Genomic DNA, 19,007 nt, shown 5'->3' with positions numbered 1-19,007 from the left:
ACATTTTTCCTCACTTAAAAAGCGATGTGTCAAGACGAACATGAAATTAAGCGCGCTAATTCCGAAACGCTGACTTCACGCATCTGAACACAGCCTTATAAATGGAGTGATTTAACTGGATAACAGACCTTTTCAGTGTAAATGTGAAAAGGGTGTCCGAGTTGGCAGTTCTCGTGTGCTACATATGGTTTTGGAAGGGAAAAAAGTGAAATTAGTTGGAATTACTCTTACGAAAGTTGTTTCGGTGTTAATATGGGTCGCTTTTATCTGCAATCGGACAGGGATTAATAGAAGGTATGTGTTTATATTTCGTGTTCCTTTTTTGTGTTTTAATCCGAATCCTAACGTCAGCTCTCGTCACAACCTGTGTTTATCCTGTTCTCATACGAATACGGTTCTAAAATATAGTACATTTTTTTATGTGAGAAAATCCGTTGATAGAATGTTATAAAACCTCATACTGTGTTTTTATAACATGTCAGTGTTTAAAGGCTCTAAACTGCTATTCCGGAGATTTTGAGTTTGATTCCCACCCAAGACAAATTTTAATATTTGTGCAATGAGCACGATCAACTCTCTAGTAGGTCATAATGAATGTTTTGCTATTAGACCGAAATTACATTTTATGATACGTATTTAAAATCTCTTGTTCACATTATTAACTTTCTCGTTACGAAGATTACACGGGAGTAATCTAGACGCCTAGACATATCTAGACAAGATTAAAATTAACGATGACACCTAGTAATAACGAGGGGCTTACGATTGACCTTATGGCTCTGATACTGGATTATGTTTTGTGTTCTCTAGTTGAGCTTCTTCTTGTTAAATTAAATATATTATCCAAATTCTAAGATTGTTATTTAAAATTAGGTCATCATCGGCCTAGCCTTTTCCCAACTATGTTGGGGTCGGCTACCAGTCCAACCGGTTTCAACTAAGTACCAGTGTTTTACAAGGAGCGACTGAGTATCTGACCTCCTCAACCCAGTTACCTGGGCAACACGATACCCCTTGGTTAGACTGGCTGTCAGACTTTTTCAGCTGCTGACTATCTGTAACGACTGTCAAAGATGAAGGAATAACAGCCGGGACTCGCAATTTAACGTGCCTTCCGAAACACGGAGGAACTCGTTATGACAAAGATGGTCACCCATCCACGGCCCAACCGCGTCAAGCATAGCTTAACCTGTGATCGAATCACTTATGCGGTTATAGCTTAGCCACGAGCGTAAATGGCAGGTACCACTACAGGGAAAACACCAATAAAATGCAAGAAACATTGATTAAGATGATTCAGTGTTAAATAATGCAAAAGTTTACTCACACGTATACATATATCGGGTTTGCCTGACAAGTTTTGAACCCAACTGGATCCTGCACGGAGCTGACCCTTCGCGTCAACTCTTGATTAAGGACTCCAGTTGGGTTCAAACCATTGCATCATTTGATAATGAATCTTGCTTAACAAAGTTAGTGTAAAAAATTGTAAATTGAGATTTCATTCAATTGGTTTCGATCAAATGGCGTGGAATGGCTGTTACCACTACACTAAAAAATGGTTAGGCGTGAGTTGGACACGCGACACTGAGGATTCTTTTTTTTTAAATGCTCATCATTCCTTTTATCACAAACAATTCTCTTACAAGTTCTTAGCGAGAGGACATTACTATTATTCTTCGCATCTCCTAACTCTTGAATAAAGCTTAAGTTAGAACACAACTGCTAAGTCTTTAGAATATGTTAATGTATATGCGGCAGGTGGCGTTGTTCCTGTCAGTTCTCGGAGTGTTACCAACACTGTACAATGTATGTAGCTGCGAGGAATTTATGTTTTTGGTTTTAGAATTATCTTCCTTGCTTGTGTAGTTGGTGGTTCATTTGTGGGATTGGCTGAGGAGGCATGTCTAGTACTTTTTTAGTTTCGATTTATTATTTTGTTTTATTATTAACTAGCATTTCGCCCGCGGCTTCGCCCGCGTCGAGGTCGGTTGTATCGCGTTTCCAAGAGGACTCTTCAAAAGTCCGGGATAAAAACTCCTATGTTCTTTCTCAAGGTCAACTCTATCTCTGTAACAAATTTCATTAAAATCAGTTCAGTGGTTTAGACGTGAAAGCGTAACAGACAGACAGAGTTACTTTCGCATTTATAATATTAGTAGGGATAGTATGTTTATATTATATTATGTTTTTTTTTCCTATTTGAAATGTCACGTCTATGTTAATGTAACTGGTCTATCTATCGTTTTAACATAAATAAATAAATAAATTAGTTGTATGTATCGTAAGAGCTGAAGTTTCCTTCCTTCGTTTCCTGCTTTCCATTTCACCTTGTACATTAAAATTTGTGATTAGTGGTCATCTCACCAGAATAATTTGAAAGCGAGGGATTGGCAAAACTTTGGAAGATGAAATTGCTTGACGTTCCATTCATATAAAAAAAATATAAACACTTGATAGCTTGTTAGGAGCTCCACTACTTTTTTCCGAAGCATTATAATATCCTCTATTTTGAGAGTCGAATGTGTTTTTTGGCCCGGTATCCAATAGTACAATTTTTAGTTACTGGAGCTGGAACGTAGTAACAGGAGTTCCACAAGAAAACACCTTCGAGTTCAATTTCGTTTGATTCCAACCTAAACGAAGATTTAAATAAAAAAATAAATAATTTATTTTCTATAACAACCCTAAATTACATTCGAACTATACACATACCCCCACTAGACATGCGTCATCAATCGTCCGTCCAACCTACCTGGATTAATAGATGTCCATTCAAGTGTTCGGTTATCGCATTAATTGCCTAACCTACGTCTATTCTATCGTGAATAAGTGATCATGGTCTATTATATGTCTGTTAGGGACACGATATCTTAAATCGATAGATAATCATCGTTTCCGAAAGTTTCTGTTGCCTAATGGAGTGAAGATTTCAACGTAAAGTTCGCGGTCCCCTGGTACTTGAGGTAATTTTCTTAGAGTGGCATTGCGTTTTGGGAGTTGTTTTAAACTTGTAATGTAACCTGCTTTAAGAATTTTTGCCGGGTATTAATGTTTTCGAAATTCGTTTTTTCTGGGGCAGAATTTTGGAAAAGATATCAAAAACAACAGTCGACAAATTCTATGATTGCTATTTTTTTAGATTTTTATTTAGTCGTTTTGCTTTCAGGAATATCCTTGTTCAGAAGATTTTCAGTCTTTGAAACTTCTTTGTAGCTTATAATCTCCTAGTGTTTTCTCCTTGTGACCTCAGACACTTGTCTCGTTAATAATTGTATTCTTTTTTATCTATTGCATGTTATGAAACGAAAACCACCTATGTTGTGGAGTTTAATGCGCCGTTTCTTCTTCACACCTATAGCACTTGGAAATTGGTGAAGGGTGCTAGAATCAGGGTGCTATCCAATATCGACTTTCGGAGAGATCGTCTCTTGGGGGAATAATTTAAATAAACTTAGAGATTAAAAAGGTACGAAAGTAAAGCTTTTTCAAAACAATTTTATGCTGAACTTGCTCATTAAATTAAAAATTATGTCCATTATAATCTATGCTTCCAACGTAATAACTCAAGAGCCACAAATTCCATATTAAAATAAAACAGAATTAGTTTTTAGAATTGTTTACTTTAGTTGAATACAATTCAGAATTCTCAATGCGGAACAATCCCTTAAACCGCCTTCGTAATTGGAGGGGTTTAGGCCCGAGCCCGAACTTGACCGCACTCAGATTTCCGTTGCGCATCTAAATTATTATTTATTTTACAATCGACCTTGTTTTCTTACGTTAACGCTGTAATTTATGAATATAAACGGTGAATTATTGCGCATGTTAAATAAAGCGTTTATAACTGTAATAATGAATATTGATTAGGTTGGCGTTTGTGAGATGAAAATAAGTCTTATTTTGAAAATTACATTCAGTTGCTTTTAATTACGTGATGTCGTTATCGAGGTACAAAATAGGGCGAGGAGGTCGTTTAAGATTGTTTTATAAAGAGTTTTCTTGCGTATCATTTATAATTAATGATGTGAGTAGGCACAAAGGCGCATTCAACAATTGAAAACACCACTCTTGAAGTTTAAAAAGTGACATTACCGAGCAGTCATGTTAAAGTCCTTAGTATAACTTTCAAACAAAATTAATGAGAGTAAAAGTATTACTACAATCATCACATAAATAATACGAAAAGAATAATGTTAGCTTAAAAAGGCTTCATAAGGTCGCCAACGTACATAAAACCTAAAAAAAATCACTCTAATAAAAGGTATAGCACTAAATCATAAAACAAATAAACGTTTCTAGGAATATGAGAACTCGTTTTGCATTTTATTCGAATATTTTATCCGTTTATGTCAGTTTTTATTCGAGTGCACGCATGAATATTTGTGATTGCTAAAACTACGTTGAAATATTTCAACTTAGTGCTATGGAATGTAAATAAAAAAGATAAATGCGTAAAGTACTGGCTATAAAACGTTTATTTAGAAAAAAACGCGTTTGTTTCAACGGGTGTTTTGCGAACAGATTGCTGACATAATATGTATACTAGTTAGATCTGCATGGCTGTGCAGAGTTTTATTTACGTTTTAATTTATGTGACGTCACTATTCATATTTTGTAAGAACAAAGACATACAGCCGACTGTAAATAAATACTACTTAAAGCTATCTCACGCTAAATGAAATAATTATCAACAATTTCAATCCATCCAGTCCGAAGTTCTGAGGTAGCAGGCATAAAAAAAAACCAGCCAGCGGGATTGTCCGAATGGATTGCCACGGCTTCGGCACAAAGGGCAATGGAAAGTACATGGGTGGGTTTTAGTTTGTAAAAGTCTGACACTTTCTTCCGCTCAACCTAAAGCGGTATTTGATGATTTCGATAACAAATAGTAGTATTAATATACAACAGTAATGTAAACACATTACTGTTGTATATTTGCATAATACCTTTGTGAAACATATTATAATGAGCAATTTAACAACAGTCATTGAAAAGTTCTGGTTGTCGTGTGGTCTGATTTGGCTATTGCAAAATACGTAATTTTACTCCAAGGTGTGTCGTTACATTGAAGGTCACCATTAGGGTTTATAAAAATCACAAACAAAAACAATTCAAAAACAACTTTTCTAATTATGTCCAATAAATTGTATATTAAATATAATGGAAGCCAATGTCCCTATATTCATAACTTTGGTAGCCCCGAAACAAAATTAACATTATTTTGATAATTATCAACTTTTATGCTTTTAAGTACTTTTGAACGTGCTTTATTTACCTTTATAGATACTAAATAAGGTTTAATTGCAGGGAATAATGACTAACAAATAACGGACCTTTTTGGCTAATTACAAAATCAATAGCATTTTTATTTTAATGGTGTTTTGTTGGTTTTTATTTGAAAGACCGGCCATTCGGTGTTCCTATAGATTGGTAGATAAGTAATGTAATGTTATTTAAATATTACATACTAGCATCGGCCCGTGGCGTCGCTTAAGTAGCGTCATCCTGCGTATGGTATACGGGGATAAAAAATGGCTTATATTACTATTAATAATAATTGTTTTCCATGGGTGAATTTTCTACCATTGTCGGCAGGCGCAAAAGCATGAAAATTTAACACAAATTATGACCAGAGGGTTAGATCAAAGTTCTAAACATTGTTAGTAAACCGTATCGGGGACAACAAAGGTTTGCTAAAAGATTGAAGTTTAAGTTTTCTATGTGTGTCCATCTGTAGCATTGTAGCTCTTAAAGGGATGAATGGATTTTTAGTCCCAACCAAACTTCGGCCGAGTGTGTAGTTTTAAACAACTCTCTAAATATGGACATAGAACAAATTTAGTTAGCTTGAATAATTTGATGTAGTTTCAAAAAAAATCAGGAAATACCGCGTTAAGAAACGACACAAAACTAAATTCCTTATAATCCAATTAACAATTTCCTTCATTGTCTATTCAAGCTCAGTTTGATAGTTCATTACCATGTCACAGTTCATACAATGAATGCTTTGAATGGATCGGTACGTGTAACCAAATTCTATTGGATTCTATGCTGGTTGGTCTAGAACATTCTGCGTAAGCCCGTTATATGGGGCAGTGTTGGTTACAAATCTATATCTGTATCATTGATATTTGGTTCTGTATTGAATGTTGTATAGATATTGTGATACAAATGTTGCTGTATTTGTATTTGAAATGATTTTATTGATTCTGATTAAATTATTCTGTGGAATTTGATTCTCTGAGTTGTGTTGGCTGGTTTTGTATCATTTATTATATTTTTTGACAGGTATCATCTGTCATTTGTCTTTTTTACATTTGTAAAAGAACGTTGCGCTTGTTGTTAACCGTTTTTGTTTGCAATTATTTATTACTTATTAATAAATCCATTAATTCGAGAAAAAAGGGAGGAAAATTTTGTCGGGATTTGTACCTGCAAACTCTAATTTTCAGTCTATCGGTCATACCACTATGACTACTATGTACAAAACCCGCTAAAGTGATGTCCAACAGACAGTTGAATCGTATTTATAAAGAAGTTCTGTTTTCATTATTTCCAAATCGAATTCTTTCTGTTGAGCAAACAAATTGCTGAAACAAAACATTGCAGATACATTCCCAGAGAACGGCAAAATTAAAATTCCTTTCGGATACCTGAACATCGGAAAACAGTTATCAAAGCGAGCTATTCACAATACGCTGTAAAATTGTAATTTATTACACAAAGTCCATAATAAATATAATTCTAAAAGCCTTTGGAGGCATTCAATAACTTTTTCAATTATTATCAAATATGCCCAACTTTTACAATGGCACACGTATAAACGTTTTTGATCACAATACGACCTCCGAATCAGTTTTGTTTTGCAAATGACGCTTTTGTAGACAAAAGGAGCTTCAGTTTTCTGTATAATAAAGTGTTTACGGTTTGCCGATTGTTCGCTTTATTTTACATTTGTAATTTGACATTGGGCGTCATTGACCTGGCTATCGTTGGCGTCGAGGCTTCGAATCGAGATCTTCTTTGTGTTAATGTTAACAGTATTGTTTTAGTGCAAATTAGTTTGTGAGGATTTTATTTCTTGTCTTTATATTTAATTTATTGTGTTTTATTGTTAAGTTCTTATTAGAATTTTATACTAATGAGGTAATAAGTGCTTATGTAATTATATATGTGATCATCACGGTTCATGAGATACACCAGTAGGCTGATTAACAGACGGACGGGTTCTTACCCTTTGGTTACATAACCCTAAAACAATCATTTTAAAAGTATTTTAGTCGTGCTATTCACTTTGCCTAATAAAGCTCTGCAACATGAGTCACCGTGACAGTTAAATGATGCCATACAATAATACTTACAAAAGTGAAAAATGCTCATGACCACAAAACTTATTTTCCATCCCATTATAACAAGTTTAAATGAGCACTCCATAAAACGTAATATTTCCCCCAAACGACATAACGACAAAAAGTCGTGAGTGTGCGGCATTAGCGACCGACCCTCACACCAAAGCGAACTTTCAATATTACAGTTATTACGCTACGTTCACCAGATCTGTTTTACTCAACTTATATAAAGTTTTGATGGAAAAGGTGCTGCAATAAAAAAATCATAAAACCCTTTCTGCTAACTTGGTGTATTACGGTTCGGGCCACTAAAACTTCGCTGTGTTCGCGAACGCAGTAATCAGTTTGTAGATAAGAATTCCTGAGCACATCACTCGGTATTTTTGTTTATATCTTGATTCGGGTGTTTTAAATGCTCGTAAAACGCTCGAAGTCGTTTTGGTTTGCCTTAAGCCACGTATGAACGGAGCTATGAACGTGTGCTGCCTTAGAAACTGAAATTATGTAGCACGTAACTGGTTGGAAAATGAAGCTTGTGTGAAGAGAAAGAAAATACCGTCGCCAAATTGCAAGCACACACAAGCGTAGAGCTGGCAACAATGTTAAGAATATTCATCACAGTTTTATGAAAGGGCTTTTTATCTATAGTCACAGTGACCGACACAATATGTGTAACTTAAGAAATTCAATACAAACACATATAATTAAAAACTCGTATCACATGAAGCTGCAAAGAAAAATAGATAGCATTTGAATCATCATACTTTTCTTTTAATACAAAATTAAATCTAAATCAAATATCCCAATTATCCATTTTTTTCCGTTTTTCCTTAGCTTGTTTCATCGGACTCGCGGACTCGCATTGCAAGTCCAATTTGCAATCAATCAAATCAGTTTTATTCTGATAACACAGTTCAATATCTTTTCCAATTGACAATAGGAATTCGCGTAGAGGTCGGTTCTTTTTAGCGTTGGTTCCTAAAAGCAGAGCTTTCCCTTAACACACACCCCTAATAGAAAAAAGTATCTATTAACAATGTGACATTGTTCAGGTCAAACATACAAAAACAAAACAAAAGACAAATCAATTAATCAAACGAAAAAACATCCCGAAAATAATCTAACAACAGTCTGAAGCCATCCCGAGACAGATTAATGAATTAGACGTTGTAGCAACAATAAAGGACGGTTAACATAACCAATGAAAGTTATTATGCTCACCATTCAGCAGACCAATTTGTTATACGAAAAGCGAACTATTGTTCCAGAGGAACGGAATCAGAAGGAACAATGCTTGAGGTTCAGTACCGAGTCTATGAATAAACGACTTTAATATGTATACTTTGGAATCAATTATGAATTGAGTGTGGTTGATGTTGGGGTAATTGGGAGGCTTGTGGAGTAAGTTTAGGATTCTTGAGACACGTGTGGTAAAGAAATTGTATTGTGTGCTTCGTTTATGTTTGTTTTTCTTATTGTTTACGGCTATTCAATATAATGAGAATTAAGACTTTTGCTGTCCGCCAGGTAAACTAGAAAAAGAACCACTCCAATTCAAGTTGGAATCTCGACGCTGAGTCGTAATAAATAAATTTGAGGTGCGGTACTCACAAATTAATTTAGCACCTAATAGCCAACTTGCTTAACTTCGATCTTTTCTTTTGGTATTTGTTGAAATAGTTATAGATGTCCTAAAAAAAATTTCAACAGTCTGGCTATCGGTGTTTATATGATACATCCGAGTAATTCACGGACATGCATCCAAAAAAATATTTTTAATAGTAAAATATACTTACCTAAGTAAAGCAAATTATAGTTAAGGAGTGAACCATACGAGTTTTCAGACCCAGTCAATATCAACTTGAAAACATCAATCAACATTTTAAGGTTATAAATTCTTAGAAGACATAGAAGCCATTTTATATAGGAAACACCTTATGGTTACAATATTTTTTGTATTAAAATATAACGAATGTCACGCAGAATATAATTTTGTAATAACAGACGAAGAAAAGAAAACATTCGCAGCCAAATACAAGCTGCTCAAAGGAATTTAATAAAACAATTTGTATCATCTTTACAAAGTGAATTCAAGGAAACGCCTTTCAGAAACAATTCCAATAAATAATTTAAATGTTCGTAATGTGTTCAAATGTTTTGATAGAGCTTAATTTGCGAAACCGATTTCTACATACGTCTCAGTAATATGTATATATGTATACCTACATTATCATCTATATCTATACTAATATATAAAGCTGAAGAGTTTGTTTGTTTGAACGCGCTAATCTCAGGAACTATTGGTCCAAATTGAAAAATTTTGTGTTGAATAAACCATTCATCGAAGAAGGCTTGAGGCTATAAACCATCACGCTGCGACTAATAGGAGCTAAGATACAATGGAAAATGTGAAAAAAACCGGGCAGGTATACCTAAATCATAACATATCTTCTACCCACGGGGCGAAGTTGCGGGCAACATCTAGTAATAAAATAATATGATTGTGTAATAAACACGAAGAATATTTGTGTTGTGTTCATTTCTATAACTGTTTTCTTCCAGTTTACTATATACGGCCGACTGTTGAAATCTCTGAGTGCGCGGGTGGATGGAGTGCAGCTTTAAATCAAAAGTAAAGTGAACATTGGTCTCTTTGGCACTACATTTTATATACATAACAACTTAGTTAGAAGCAGTGTGAACAGATGCATTTCGTCATGATTTATATTGGTAGGTCATATTATTATGAAAATCAATAATCGTATATTATGTCTACATAGTCGACAAAAGATGTTTTAGAAAACGAATTACAAAACAATCAAGTGACAATTCCTAGCTGTTATTGATTTTTTTCATATATTTGTCAGTTATTCAACAATAAAAAACAAAAGCAATAACCACATAGGTCAATTACCCTATTCCTATGCCTAAATCGATAATATCGAAAGCTTTTATTTTGTGCTCGAGAAAGTCTTGCGTGACGTCATTCCTTGCTACGACTTCTACCATATAGTGACGTTATCAATCTCTACCTCTCTAATCTAATATCAAGTTCATTTAAAGAATAGAATACTTTAAATCAACCTGGTTAGTTTGTTACATTTTGATACGACTTAAAAAAAATCTATAATCTAATAGAAAAATAATCTATATCTATATCTATAGTAATATATAAAGCTGAAGAGTTTGTTTGTTTGAACGAGCTAATCTCAGGAACTACTGGTCGAAATCGAAAAATTCTTTTTGTGTCGGATAGACCATTTATCGAGGAAGGCTTTAAAACATGACGCTGCTACTAATAAGAGCGAAGATACAATGGAAAATGTGAAAAAAAACAGGGCAGGTATAAATCATAACTTATCTCTTCTACCCACGGGGACGAAGTCGCGGGCAACAGCTAGTCGGTTATAATATTCAGTGTCAAAATCTCAATTGTTACGGCAAATTTTCGATTAAGTCTACAAGTTGTAACCAAATGAAAGCAAAGTAGCTTTGTTCGGAAAACAATGAAGATTATTATTTGATTTATTAATTTCTGAATCTACTTTATAGAAATTCAAGGTTTTAGTTATCAGACGTCTCGACTTGATAAATTCTGTTTTTGAGTCTTAGTTCCAGTTAATAGTATAATTATTTCATAATTCTAGAAACGTTCGTTCATAGTGCCTTGCCCTTTAAAGAAGAACATTTAGGTATTAATTGAGTCAGTTTACGGAATATTTTCGATTTTTTCATTAAGAGAAACATGATTCTATTTCTATCAGCACTTATCTTTCTATCGATTTTAAATCCTTTTTTTATAAATACTAAGAACAATTAATAATACAAACTAGCAAGTGTTCGGCATTAGGAAGTCGTATGTAACCTTCTTCGAGCAAAACTACGTGTGTTCTCAACGACCATTTGCTGTATTGTAATAAAAAGCATCTACAAATCACATTAGGCTATTGAAAACAAAAGCTAAATCTAATCATCATTGATACCACAGCAACATACTATGATGAGCTAATCGCATGTCTTCAAAATACTCCCATTAATATCCAACTGAATGTACTTTTGAAACAGTCAAAGAACGAAGTATAATTTCATTCGATGCTATCATTACCTTTAGTAGGTACCTTGAGCCTCTATTTATACATTTTCATTTAATCCTACGGTTGAAACCCCAATGCGGATATACAAATTCGCTTGGTTTTAGTAAAAACATTACAGAACCCAGAGGTCTAATATGAATAACGTGGCTAAATACTTCGAGGTCAGTGGTTCCCACCTGCCACCTTTTAAGGTCAATGTGGATTCCTAATTTTCATGAGCCGTAATTTTCGTTCATTTCAAGTAATATTTTTCCTTTACCTATTAATATTGCCGACTAGCAAATGGATCTACAGAAAATTATCAAGTATTAGAACAGTTTAGTTAGAAGTAATTTAAATCCATAAATTTTAGATAAGGAATAATACTGTGTACATAGTCACTCCGAGGATCTTAATTAAGGTCTATTATTATAGCTATTTTTCTGTCTCTTTCAAACTTTTATAAGAATCTGCTGCTAATATATGAAAAAGAAACTGCTATTGTACTTAAATATAAGAGAACGTCAATAAGAAGTTAAATTTTAAAAAAAGCTCAAAGTTTAATATAAAAGTAAATGATAGTGGCAACTAATAGGTTCCCGTTTTAGAAATTGCGTCAGAAAATCATTTAAATATGTAATGTGATGACTATTCATAGTCGTTCAAGACGGAAAACGTTTGAAAGTAATCGATTCTCCTTCATTTGTTTCATTTTTCAATTCTTTTTGAATCGCCGTAAGTTTAATTTTGTTTAGAAAGTTAATTTTTCTTATGTTTTGTGTATAGACCTAATATATTATTACCTATAGATTTTTTTCTCTTATGAATTGCTTTATTTATTAGCGTCCTAAAACTTCTATAAATCTTGTTGTTTTTCTATTTTTTCTTAAAGAACATCACTCTGTGCTTTCCTTGTGAAAACAGCCTATTTTCTGAATAGGAAATCATCAAATGACTCTCCCGCTTTGGGTTGAGCGGAGGGGAATACTAGACTTTTCTGCCTAAACAGAATGATTCTTCTTTTGACCTTTGTGTACCGGGGTAAAGCTTTCGGACAAAATAAACGGACTCCTGATGATCCGGAAGGCATCAGCCCTCATCAACATAAGCCCACTGAACCCTGAGCTTGCTGACACCTCTTTGAGGCGCGCGTAGAACGCGGGTGTGCTGTCAGTATGAGCCTATTCCTGGTTAGACTACCCATCCTTCAAAGTGTGCAGGGCCGCGCTTACAATGACTGGGAGTCATCACGTGACTCTCAAAGCTCTAAGCGTCTCTAGACGTAAGGCCCGATGCGTTCAGTAAAAACGTTGCCTTATGGTTGAGTTATTTTATTTGATATGCTTTTTATTAAAATAATGTCTAATTAAGCCGATGATGATGAGATTGGGAGACAAACATAAGAAATAAGAGAAGAAAATGGCAAAAATAAACTGAGTGAGGCCCAGCATTAGGTAATTCAAATTTCATTACGATGATTATGTGTTATCAACGAGCAAAGTCATAGACTTAACCTAGCAAATGTTTTTATAGCTTGCCGCCAGTAGGTATCCAAAAAATTCAAAAGGCTAACGTAAAAATTTGCATGGCATAAAGCCCATTTTATTTTCTATTGTGTTTTGTTAGCAAAATAAACAGTAACTTTTACAACCTAAGGTAATTTCACTTTAATGACTTATAAAGAATTATCAGAGATGACCTGAATCGTAAAAATATACTGCAAATACTTGTTGTATTTAATGCTTTAGGAAATTTTGCGTAGGTTGGACTATTTTAAGCTTAAGTAAATTAAAAGCCGGTCAAGTACGTTGGAAACTCGTGTCACCGAAGGTTTTATAAAAATAGACTTGAAGAAGAACGAATTCGAAAATAATGTTCACCCATCAAATTTCTGACCGCGCTCGCTTTGCTTAACCTGGTTATTTCGAATTACTTTTTGTCATAACGACAATATAACAATACGATCGGTGCTTTGTCGAGAAGTGTCGTATTCCGAATTTCAAATATTTGTCCTGATTCTGGGTCTCTTTGTGACTTAAATGTTTCTAAATCTCCACACGACACAATGATTTAATTCGTCAAGGTGAGCATTTCTAAAAAAACACTGGAACGCGAACGTAATTCAATAACAAACGAATATATTTATATTCATAATTCAAAACGTACCTACCTCGTAACACGAGGTAATATGAACTTGTAATTGTGTGTTTCCTAGAATTATAAGACCCGACCCGTATTACAAAACCGAAGTTATATTCCACGTTCTATATATTCCTGCTCTCCTATAAACTTTGATATTTAATGCATAAAACAGCGGTATCACTACAAATAGCTAAAAAAATATTTTTTGATAAAAAAAAAAAATATTTTTCTATTTGAACATTTTTTATAGAGTATTTTTCTTATACTTATTCTTTCATTGCAACAGCTGAAATCTCGGAAGATAAAGCACTTAAAAAAACTGGTCAATCGCGAGTGCGATTAAGAGGAACTACTGAACCACTCTAGTTAAATTCTAATTCTGTAATTAGTATTGCGACTTCTTATAATCATCTATAAAACGAAACTACAATAATAAATTCGGAACCCATCAAATTAATGACAGTAGAAACAGTCTCTTAACCTCAATGTTTCTTTTTCCTTACCAGTTGTCACAACAACAAGAAATTTGTAAAAAAAGAAAAACTGCCAAGCTATCATGCGATACAGCCTGGTAGCGGATAAACGCGTAGACATCGGTGCTTTACAAATAGGGAATTTCATCCTTTTGATACGGAACCCCAAAAAGTTCAAAGAAAGTTAACCTTTAATTTTCTCTTTTGTTATAATCACTAAACTTCTAATAAAGTTTAAAAAAAATCATACCTTTTTTTCTTTATAGTTTTTATCAGCTTCCATTCTCAAAACCAAACCTCTCCGAAACAAAACAAAATGTGTATTATACATGAAATTAAAAGCTTATAACAATAACTATAAACTTCGTTAAAGTCCGGCAAAGTCAGTTAACTTAGTAAAACAGTACCTGACTGGATGTGATTTACATAGTTTCTTAATTCACATCACATCACAACATCACATCACATACATTATTCTGAACCCAAAGTAAGTTGCTAAAGCACTTGTGTTATGGAATTCAGATACAACGAAGGTACCACAAACACCCAGACCCGAGACAATGTAGAAATGTGAATTTTTACATTGACCCGTCCGGGGATCGAACCCGGGACCTCAGAGCTAGCGACACCTTGAAACCGGTGCGTACGCCACTCGACCACGGAGGTCGTCAATTAAATTGAAGTACCTACTAAAGAAACTGTCATAGAAATCGCATTTGATTTGAAAGTCAAATTAAACGTAATTACTGTTCAGGTATTTAGAAACTTATAAAATTAAGCAACAATATGATTTATTTGATCTAAGCATTTTCTAACATCAGAGGAAAAACGCAATATCTTCTTTATCTTATCACAAAGAACAATGTACTCGTATAACGTAACTTATACGGACTTCGGAATAATCTTAAACGTTACCATTTTTACCCATCGCAAATGCATTTAAATCATCATTGGCCTAGCCTTTTTCCCAACTATGTTGGGGTCGGCTACCAGTCCAACCGGTTTCAGCTAAGTACCAGTGTTTTACAAGGAGCGACTGCCTATCTGACCTCCTCAACCCAGTTACCTCGGCAACACGATACCCCTTGGTTAGACTGGCTGTCAGACTTTTTCAAGCTTCTGACTACCTGTAACGATTGTCAAAGATGTAGGAATAACAGCCGGGACCCACAATTTAACGTGCCTTCCGAAACACGGAGGAACTCGTTATGACAAAGATGGTCACCCATCTACGGACCAACCGCGTCAAGCATAGCTTAACCTGTGATCGAATCACTTATGCGGTTATAGCTTAGCCACGAGCTCCTCTGCAAATGCATTTAAATATTTTAATAAATTAAATATTAATTAATACTCATATCGATGTTAACACTGATATTGCCTCTATCACAAAAAACAAATTATAAATAGATACCAAACTTCTCCACACTCTTTACCTAGCGTTAAAAATTATTCGTATGAAGCATCAAATTATGCAGAAAAATAGCGTTTAATATTTAAAATCTCCACACTAAATAAAACGTTTTCGGTAAAAATACTTCGGAAATATATTCGTACGAGATTTTAATCTAACAGTTACTCTTTCGCACCCTAACTAATTTTGATTACGAAATAACTCCTACAAACAAGGGTTGGTCTGTAAAGATTAAAACAACTTACTTAGCTTTATTTTCAGTCGGCTGGGTCATCCATCATATCCAATATCTAAAGAGGTTGTTAGAAAACAGTTATTGCTCTTGGGGGTAAATTGATGAATTCATTAGTAAAGCTATTTGTGAAACATTGCTTTAATAATGTATAAAGGTTATATAAATTTAATTAATTCTGAAAATGGAACGTTCATGTGTGAATAGATTAATAAAGATGTTTGGTAACCGTGTTCACGTACACATCGTACACTTATTGATTGGTATTGCACCAATACAATATACAAATGAAACCCAAAGCCCATTTTACTGAAAAGTAACAAAATATTTAAATGATTTAAAAATGAAAAAACAACCTAAAACCATCAAAAGTTCTAGAAAAACGAGGCCTTTTCGAAAGAATCGTGAACAAAATGACGGCCAAAGCTTAATATTGTATTCCAGCTCTTTGAATCTTAACATTATTAATTTAGATTTGATTAGAATAATTATTCTTTTTTTTTTCAACGAACTTGTTGTCCAAGCTATTTTGGAGTCACTTTCCACTGCTATTGGATTTTAACTCATGTTAGACCTCACTAAAACCTTCATCAGGTCTCAATAGCGTCACCATTGAATTTTATTGCTGTAAATTGTTCCTTGTGCCATAAGGATAACTTCTCCAAGAATTCTTTCTTGCAGACTTATTTTATCCCTAAATATGATTGAAATATAATTTCTATTTGACATATCAAGTCCCAAAAATTACAGCACTAAGAAATAAATTTCTGCGTAAAAATGTTACTGGTCTCACGTAGTGGTAGCTTTTTCCCAAAATACGATGGTACCATCTTCCATAACTTTAACTTCTCTAACTAAGTACCCAAACAAAAGAAAATAAAGATTATCCTTACAGCTTCCGTTTTATTCATTTACGGAATTACCGAGGCTTATAGCAACGATAAGGTTTCTATTGCTATGGCTTTACTTCGTTACGTCTATTACATTTCCCAGGTGAATAGGATCCCTATTATTATCAAGCCCATTGTATTTGACATTTGGATTAGTATCTACAGGTATCCTAGTATCAAGCTCATCAGTAACCTTAATGAGTTCCTCAATTTCTCTTTCATGTAAGGTGTTAGCCTGAATTTCCTTTTTCTCCGGAATCCGGGAGATAATTTTGTGTTCCGAGCAAACATTGTGCAAATTGGTCTACATGTTCCAATTACATATTTGGGTTGAATTTTTATTGGTTTGAATTATGAATTACCTGATCTTTTAAAGATTGTTAGAAACGCTTTGGTCTGACAATCTGACAATGGTTCTAGAAGACTTCCTATTGTGCCTTAAATTGTTCAATTCTTGGTAGGAAAACAGCTATAGCATTATGAACAATAAATTGCAAATTTAAAAGGATTAACGAGCTGATTCGCTGAATATTGGCACGAAATTCATATTCGTAGCAGGTATTCGGAGCGTAAATAAAATATGATATTTTTTATCGTTGAGTTATGGATGAACGCTTTTATTGATGGGCTACGTAAAGCGAATGCGGTTACCTAATTTATTATATGCTTTTTATATTCATCTCCTTCTGAATTCAGTTTTCTACTAAAGTTTCCTGCAGAATTATTATTAAACAAAATTTTTAGTACTCGGCCTTTAAGACAATAATGAAAATATTCTCCAGAATGTATGATCCATTAGAGGTAGATAGGAAATGAAAATCGATTAAGCAACGATTACGGGCACAATCCTATTACGTAAAAATATAGGTCGTGATAAAACGCTTAACATCACGGAAAAATAAATACTCCCCGAAAACTGCTAAACGAACCTCCAAATAAATTTCGCCTTGTAATACCCGCAACATAATTTTCCCGTCTTAATTGAACTTCCATAAAAATACATCCACTTATAATTACCGGCTGAAATAGAGTCACAAAAAGGGATGACGCTACTTACATTAATTGGAATGTCTATAGAATCCCCTTTAACACTTATACACAGAAAGTTGTACCACGGTTCACAGTGCCACGCTCCCGAAGTTGTGTGAGAGAAGGGCGGGCGATCGGTCGGGACGTGCGACCCCCACAACGCTTGAGCCACGACTGACGCCAGTACAATCTAGATACGAAAGGGTGTGAAGTTACGTTCCATCAACCCCTACATTATAGGGACATTAGTGACTCCCTGATCAGTTAATTAACATAAACTTTAGTTAGAGCGATAATATTAGGGAAATTAGGTTATCGCGATTCGAATTTAACTCCAGATTGCTTGTGATTTATTTAACCTTAGATCTGTTAATGTTTTCTTTAGGTGTTTGGAGGTTGAACTTCAAAGTATTTTTTTGGAAATAGCATATATTGCTTTAAGTAAGTTGACGTTTAGGCATTACTCTATATTTCTAAGGGATTTTTGAAAACGTTATCAACATTTATGTATTTTACAAAAAGGTTTTATTTTTACCGAACTGGTTACAAATCACGGTCGACGAAAAGAAAAAGAGTGGAGAGGCCATTACTCAGCCTTGGGAAATTCCAGACTATTAAAAATAATATAGACAGTTCTAAACTTACACGTTTTTCACTTTTGTGTATGATTATGGAATCCAAGAATTTTAGCATCATAATCAAATTTTTCTCGTCCCTATCCCAATGAATTCATTGAGTCAGCGCAGTGATTATTCTTCCATTGCCATTCACTGATTTGATTTTTGTTTTGTGTCTGTGTAAGTGGGATGTCTTAGATCACCCCTATAGTGTTGTTAAGAGGGTCAGAATAAAATAATCTGAATCAAATTAGGAAGCCATTCTCCAGCACTAGAACACAAAGAAGTTTACATAAAACTCCTCATAAATAATATTCGATGCACTTTAGAACAACTAAAGACACCAAGTCACGTCCGTAGAGGCATCAATCGATGAAAATATTCTAAATATCATTCTTTCTTACAATTCCCATCGGTCCTCCAACTTGATACTGAGTCGTAAATATTCAAATTATTATACATACAATCACAGCGATTTGAATTTAATCCTATAACGCGTTGGATTAAATTGTGCCTATCCCAATTCATTCAAATATAAGCAAAAGTAATTTTGTTGATGGGTTTAACATTTCACACTGATTTGATGAACACAAATCGTTCTGATTATTATTGGATTTTTGATAAGTGAGCCGTGTAATACATTAGAGCATTAAATTTGGTTATAATGTAATATTGTAAGTAGCTTTTGTTTTCGTTTTGTTTATGTAACTTTAATACAATGTACGTAAAAGAGGGATTCAGGTATCATTGTTATATTATAAGGTTTAGTTTTAGATTTTGTGATA

At 34.1% G+C, this 19,007-nt stretch overlaps 1 protein-coding gene across 1 annotated transcript in view; it reads right to left on the bottom strand.

The window, feature by feature from the left end:
• Positions 1–18,026, bottom strand: part of LOC113505417 — a 56,351-nt gene extending 38,325 nt beyond the window's left edge. The window contains exon 1 of the mRNA XM_026888090.1: positions 17,634–18,026. The gene's annotated coding sequence lies outside the window, so the exon portion shown is untranslated. The remainder of the gene's footprint in view (positions 1–17,633) is intronic.
• Positions 18,027–19,007: the final 981 nt, after the last annotated feature.

This window comes from Trichoplusia ni, chromosome 25, assembly GCF_003590095.1.
Source record: "Trichoplusia ni isolate ovarian cell line Hi5 chromosome 25, tn1, whole genome shotgun sequence".
NCBI lineage: Eukaryota > Metazoa > Arthropoda > Insecta > Lepidoptera > Noctuidae > Trichoplusia > Trichoplusia ni.
This window is presented reverse-complemented; position numbering and strand designations above follow the sequence as displayed.